The following is a 5,685-nucleotide window of genomic DNA, read 5'->3' as shown; positions in this document are numbered from 1 at the left end:
GGCACACAACGCACTGCCCTCAAGGTTTTAGAGTGTGGTTTTTATTGGCCGACTATATTTAGGGATGCTAGAACCTTTTGTATGTCTTGTGATCGTTGCCAACGAATGGGTAACATAGGTACCAAGGACCAAATGCCGCAAACCCCTGTCTTTAATGTTGAAATTTTTGATGTTTGGGGCATTGATTTCATGGGCGCTTTCCCTCCATCTTATGGTTTCACTTATATCTTGCTAGCCGTTGATTATGTTTCTAAATGGGTGGAAGCAAAAGCCACCCGTACTAACGATTCTAAGGTGGTTGCAGATTTCGTGAAAACTAACATTTTTGCTAGGTTTGGAATACCGAGAGTAATCATAAGTGATGGAGGGTCTCACTTTTGCAATCGGACCATTGAGGCTTTGCTAAGAAAGTACCATGTCAACCATAAGGTCTCCACACCTTACCATCCTCAAACAAATGGCCAAGCCGAGGTGTCTAACCGAGAAATCAAACAAATTTTGGAGAAGACCGTTGGACCAACAAGGAGGGATTGGAGCTTACGTTTAGATGATGCACTGTGGGCATATCGTACGGCATACAAAACACCTATTGGGATGTCACCTTTTCGGCTCGTCTATGGTAAGCCATGTCATTTGCCCGTAGAGTTAGAGCACAAGGCACATTGGGCCGTGAAGACTTTCAACATGGACATAGATGCAGCGGGAGTTCATAGGAAGCTCCAATTGAATGAACTTGAGGAGATTCGGAATGAAGCCTATGAGAATGCCCGAATGTACAAAGCCAAGACCAAAGCATTCCATGATAAAATGATTCGAACCAAGACCTTCACAGTTGGGCAGAAAGTGTTACTTTTCAACTCTCGCCTACGTTTGTTTCCTGGTAAGTTGCGTTCTAAATGGATTGGCCCGTTTGTTGTTACTAATGTTTTCCCTCATGGTGCAGTGCAAATCAAAAGTTCAAGGACGCAGCAAGAATTCAAAGTGAATGGGCATCGATTGAAGCCCTATTACGAGATGTTTGAGGAGCATGTCGTGGAGGAGGTACCCTTCCATGCCGTGGAACCTAGTCAAGCTTAAACGGAGGTACCGTCCGGCTGCAAGACGTAAAAGAAAGCGCTTCGTGGGAGGCAACCCATGCATCCGAATAGAGAAGAACTTGGAAACCCCTTTAAGAGACTTATTTTTATTCCTTTCTTTTTCTTTACTGCCTTTACTTTGCTTTCTTTCTCGTATTTGTTTATTTGCTTGCTCTGTTGTGACTTTCTGTTTAAAACATTGAGGACAAAGTTTGATTTAAGTGTGGGGGGGGTAAACAATTTGTATTTGCATGAATTTCGTGGGATTTATTCACCTTTCACTTAGAATGTTGTTTCTTGCTGTTTTAAGCATTTTTAGAGTGTTTTAGTGTGTTTTATAGTGTCTTGGTATAAAACTCCGAAAATTTGAAAAAAAAAAAAAAAAAAAAAAATTTCTTTTGAAAAAACCCAAAAATATGTGTTTTTAGAGTCATTTGAGTCATTTTGTTGCTATTTCGTTTCTGCCTTGTTAGGTTGTTTAGTTGTTATTGTTTGTTTGTTTATTAATTGTGTGAGTTTATGATTGTAACATTGAGAAAATGTTTGATTTATTGATAGGCACTGCTAAACAAGGAAAGATGGTGCTTCACAAAGGTTGTTTGCTTGAGGCCCCACTACGTGGCTTTACTCTTGAAGCGGAAGGCGTAGGAACAGAAGGCATCGGAGCGGAAGGCATCGGAGCGGAAGGCGTAGGAACAGAAGGCATCGGAGCGGGAGGCATCGAAGATAGAGCATTCCAGGCCTCAATACTTGGCCAAGCGCTGGATGAGCCAGGAAAAAGGTGCCTCTGGAGGAAAGACGAAAACCTTTGACGGTCACTGTGAATCCGACCTTCAGACTCTTGCAGCTCATCAAGCTTCCTCTTCATGCCCGTCGAATAGTTGTTTGCAAGCACGTGCAAACTTCTATTCTCATACTTCAGCTGCTGGATCTCCTGCTTGAGACTTTCCACCTCTGCCATCAATGATTCCACCTGACGGGAGCGGGCAAGCAGGCGTTGGCCCATGTTGGACACAGAACTCGCACACTGAACACTAAGTGCGAGGGACTCTTGAACGGCCAACTCATCGGACCGTCCTGACAGCAGCCTACTATCTTTCGGAGTGAGGAGGTTCCTAGCTACTATTGTAGCTGTTGTGGCGTCCTGCATCACGGAGTCTTCACCTGTGAGAGGACCGTTAGAAGAAAAGAAAGAAGGGCGCCATACGTTACCTTGACGCGGCGCGCCCGCATCACTGCTAAGGCTCAATTCCAAGCTAAGGTTCGATGAGTTTGCCATTTTTCAAAAGTGTTCAAGGGGTGGATGTAATTAATTCTCAAAGGGCCGGAGTCGATTTTTCAAGAATGGGATTTCTTCAGAGTGTATTTGTTGGGGTGATCGATAGCTCCATAAAAAGCCATGGCGACGCGTCCACCGATTCAGAGATCCGGATTTTCCTCCGCAAATTTCGACAACGCATTCGCGGCTTTTCAGAAAACGCGCTCAGCTTTGTCAAAAGATATCTGACAAAGCTGATAACACGTGGAGGCCATCATCTCAATTACACGTCTTTAGCCGACAAGCGCAAAGTTCGGCGACGCTTTCTCTGCTTTTCAGAAAACGCGTGCAGCTTTGTCAAAAGAGCCGCACCCGTGACTACTTTTGTCATGCAGAAATCGAAGAGCCGTTCGTTCAGAAATCGAAGAGACGTCTGTCGACAAAGGGTAAAAGAGCAGTACCACCACTTTCTATTCAGAAAATCCCTATATTTGTCGACCTTCATCTCTTATGGCAAGGCAGACTTGAAGAAAATGCCCACCAACTCTCTCTCACCTCTGAGGGCGCACTCCCAGCAAAGCCTTTTGAATTACTCAAAATTTTCTTCTTCCCCAAAGATGATACCAGACGCCTGGAGTAAAGATGACCCAGGAGGAAATGCATGTGCTGATTCATGCACCGCTTCTTCAAAAGCAAAGGTATCTCATATCATAAAGGTCAAAAGCAAAAGTATCTCATATCATGCTCTTTCCCTGTCTTTTTCTTTGTCCTTGTTCTTACTTGCATGGCAAAGTGAAAGAAGCAATCAGCCGGCACTTGGAGTCAGTCTTCCGATCTGGAGCCAACTGCCTGGAACCTATTCCTGATTGCTTACCTAGCGTTGCTCTCGAGTAGTCATCTTCAACGGTTGATACACTTCCAGAGAAGGGACCACTCCTGCAAAGATTGAACAAAGAAACAGATAAAGGGGGAAAGCTCAGACCTTCGGGGAAGACCAAAAGAACCATCATGCTGCCCAGTCAAGAAGTAGCACAAAGGAAAATCAGCGATGGGCAGAAACCAGTTCAAGAGTAAGCATGTGGAATCACAAAGATCAAAAGCCTCAATGCAATTACCAAGGAGAAGATGGAATTTACACTCTATAACCAGATTTGCGTCTCTAAACTCTTCTCTTTGTTAATTACATTCTGCCATGTTTAGTATGTTTAAGTGTTTTTTGTGTATTTACTTATGTTTTGTGTGAATCTATGCTTAAAACATTGAGGACAATGTTTGATTTAAGTGTGGGGGGGTAACTAATGTTGTTAATGCAAATTCGTGGGATTTTATCACCCATAACTTCAAATATTGTTCCTTGCTGTTTTAAGGTGTTTTTAAGTTGTTTTAGAGTGTTTTAGTATGTTTTGTTTTTATAACGCCGAAAAGCACATAAAAATTTGAAAAATTGTTTTGAAAAGCCTAAAAAGAGTGTTTTGAGTCGTTTTTGTGAGTTTGTGTCTTAGGGTACCTTCCAACACAATGATAAGGATTTGGTTTGTAATTGCATGACGGTTAAAAAGAGTTATTAACATAGAGAAAAGTTTGATTTACTCTTGGTATATGCTTGGTTATGGTTATAATGTATGACTTCACATGCAATCATAAAAGAAAAATTCGTTTTTGTAACATGCTTGAAGGAAGGAATTCAAACAAACGCTACAACCCTGTGAGACTCGAGCCATTACCTTCTTTGGAGAGTTATTTTCTGTGATTCTGTGTTTTCTAAAGTTGTTGCATGATCTCATTATTCCTTGCTTGGTTGCTACTTAGGATGCAATTGTATCATGATAGAACTAAATGCCAGAACTTATATCCGTTTCATTCAAAGCATGACATTGAATTGCATAACATATATCAAGATGAAGTTGTGTAGTTGCCACCATAACCAAATAGCCTTACTTCCCATATTTCGTATTTGTTGTAAGTTTTAACCCCGTTGAGCCTCGTTTAGCCTATTTTCTTTGCTAACCACATCACCCCTTACCTAGCCTAGAGTAGGACCATCCGTACCCTTTGTTCTTGAAAGATAGTGAGCATGACTTAATTGAATTCCTTTTTATTAATATGTTGCAGAAAATAAGTGTGGGGGAAGGGATTTTTGTGTGTATGTATGTGCCTAAGTCTTAAAGGAGGCACGAAAAAAAAAAAAAAAAAAAAAAAAAAAAAAAAAAAAAATGAAAATAAGTGAGAATGGACTCACAAGTGTGATTGTTGATGAAAGGGCCCAAAAAGTTTGAATATGGCCCTAAGTTTTGTGACTTCCCCTTGGGTGTTCAAAGTTAACTTCTGCGTTCTAAAGGGAATTCTAAGTGCCTAATTCAATACTTTGCTCACTATTGCTTTAAGAACGTTTGTGTACTCTACCTTTCTTTGTTAAACCATTACCCTTAGCCCCGTTACATCCCTCAACTTCTATCTTGAGTGTTATGTGTTTCAATTTGCGGAGTTTGAAATTGATATGAGCTTATGGAATCACTGGTTCTCATTCTAAGTAGTAGCATTCCATTCATGAGATCATATTCATGTCATTATCGTAAATCCAGAAAATGCTTTCTTTGTTATAACATATGTGAGATACTAGTCTTTCATGTTTACATCAATCTTCTCACATATACCTAGTGTAGGGAGTGTAGTCAGAAAATCTGTGTGAAAATTGAGTGCATATCTTGAAAGGAATTGAGCAAATTCTCTAAGGCATGTTACTACATTCAAAACATGGTTTTAAATGCTTAATTGTGAACTAGTATATGGTGACTATGATTAAGAATGTACTTAAATGTGAAGATGACTAAAATCTGTGAGAATGATGATTTTTAACTTGTCATGTGCATTGGAAATCCCTAAGACGGTTGTTGGAAGGTTTAGGTTGTGTTTTACGTGTTTAGTGTCGTTTTGTTTATTTGTTTTTATTCTGTTTTGCTCGAGGACTAGCAAAAGCTAAGTGTGGGGGTATTTGATAGGAGCATATTCATGCGACTTAAATGGCTTGTTCTCGTGCATTTACGTTATGTTTCTCTCGTTATTTTAGTCCTTTATGCTTCTTTTGTGTGTTTTCAGGTTCTAAGGGCCTAGGGAGCAAGAAAGTGCATTTTGAGGCCATTTGGAGCATTTTTGGGCATGGATTGGATAGCTTATCCATGGAGCCAAGAGGATGGACGAATTTGAAGGCCTTGTATGCACTTGAAGACACAAAACAATGGCTCTAGCCCAATCAAACACATTATGCCATACAAACCAACCTATTTTAGGCCCATTCTATGTACTTAAACCCTAGCCCTTTAAACTAATTCATATATCTCATATTTCCATTCA

This window comes from Pyrus communis, chromosome 10, assembly GCF_041283825.1.
Source record: "Pyrus communis isolate YQ-2024b chromosome 10, ASM4128382v1, whole genome shotgun sequence".
Classification (NCBI taxonomy): domain Eukaryota; kingdom Viridiplantae; phylum Streptophyta; class Magnoliopsida; order Rosales; family Rosaceae; genus Pyrus; species Pyrus communis.
The sequence above is the reverse complement of the archived record's forward strand: the minus strand, read 5'-3'. Positions refer to the sequence as shown.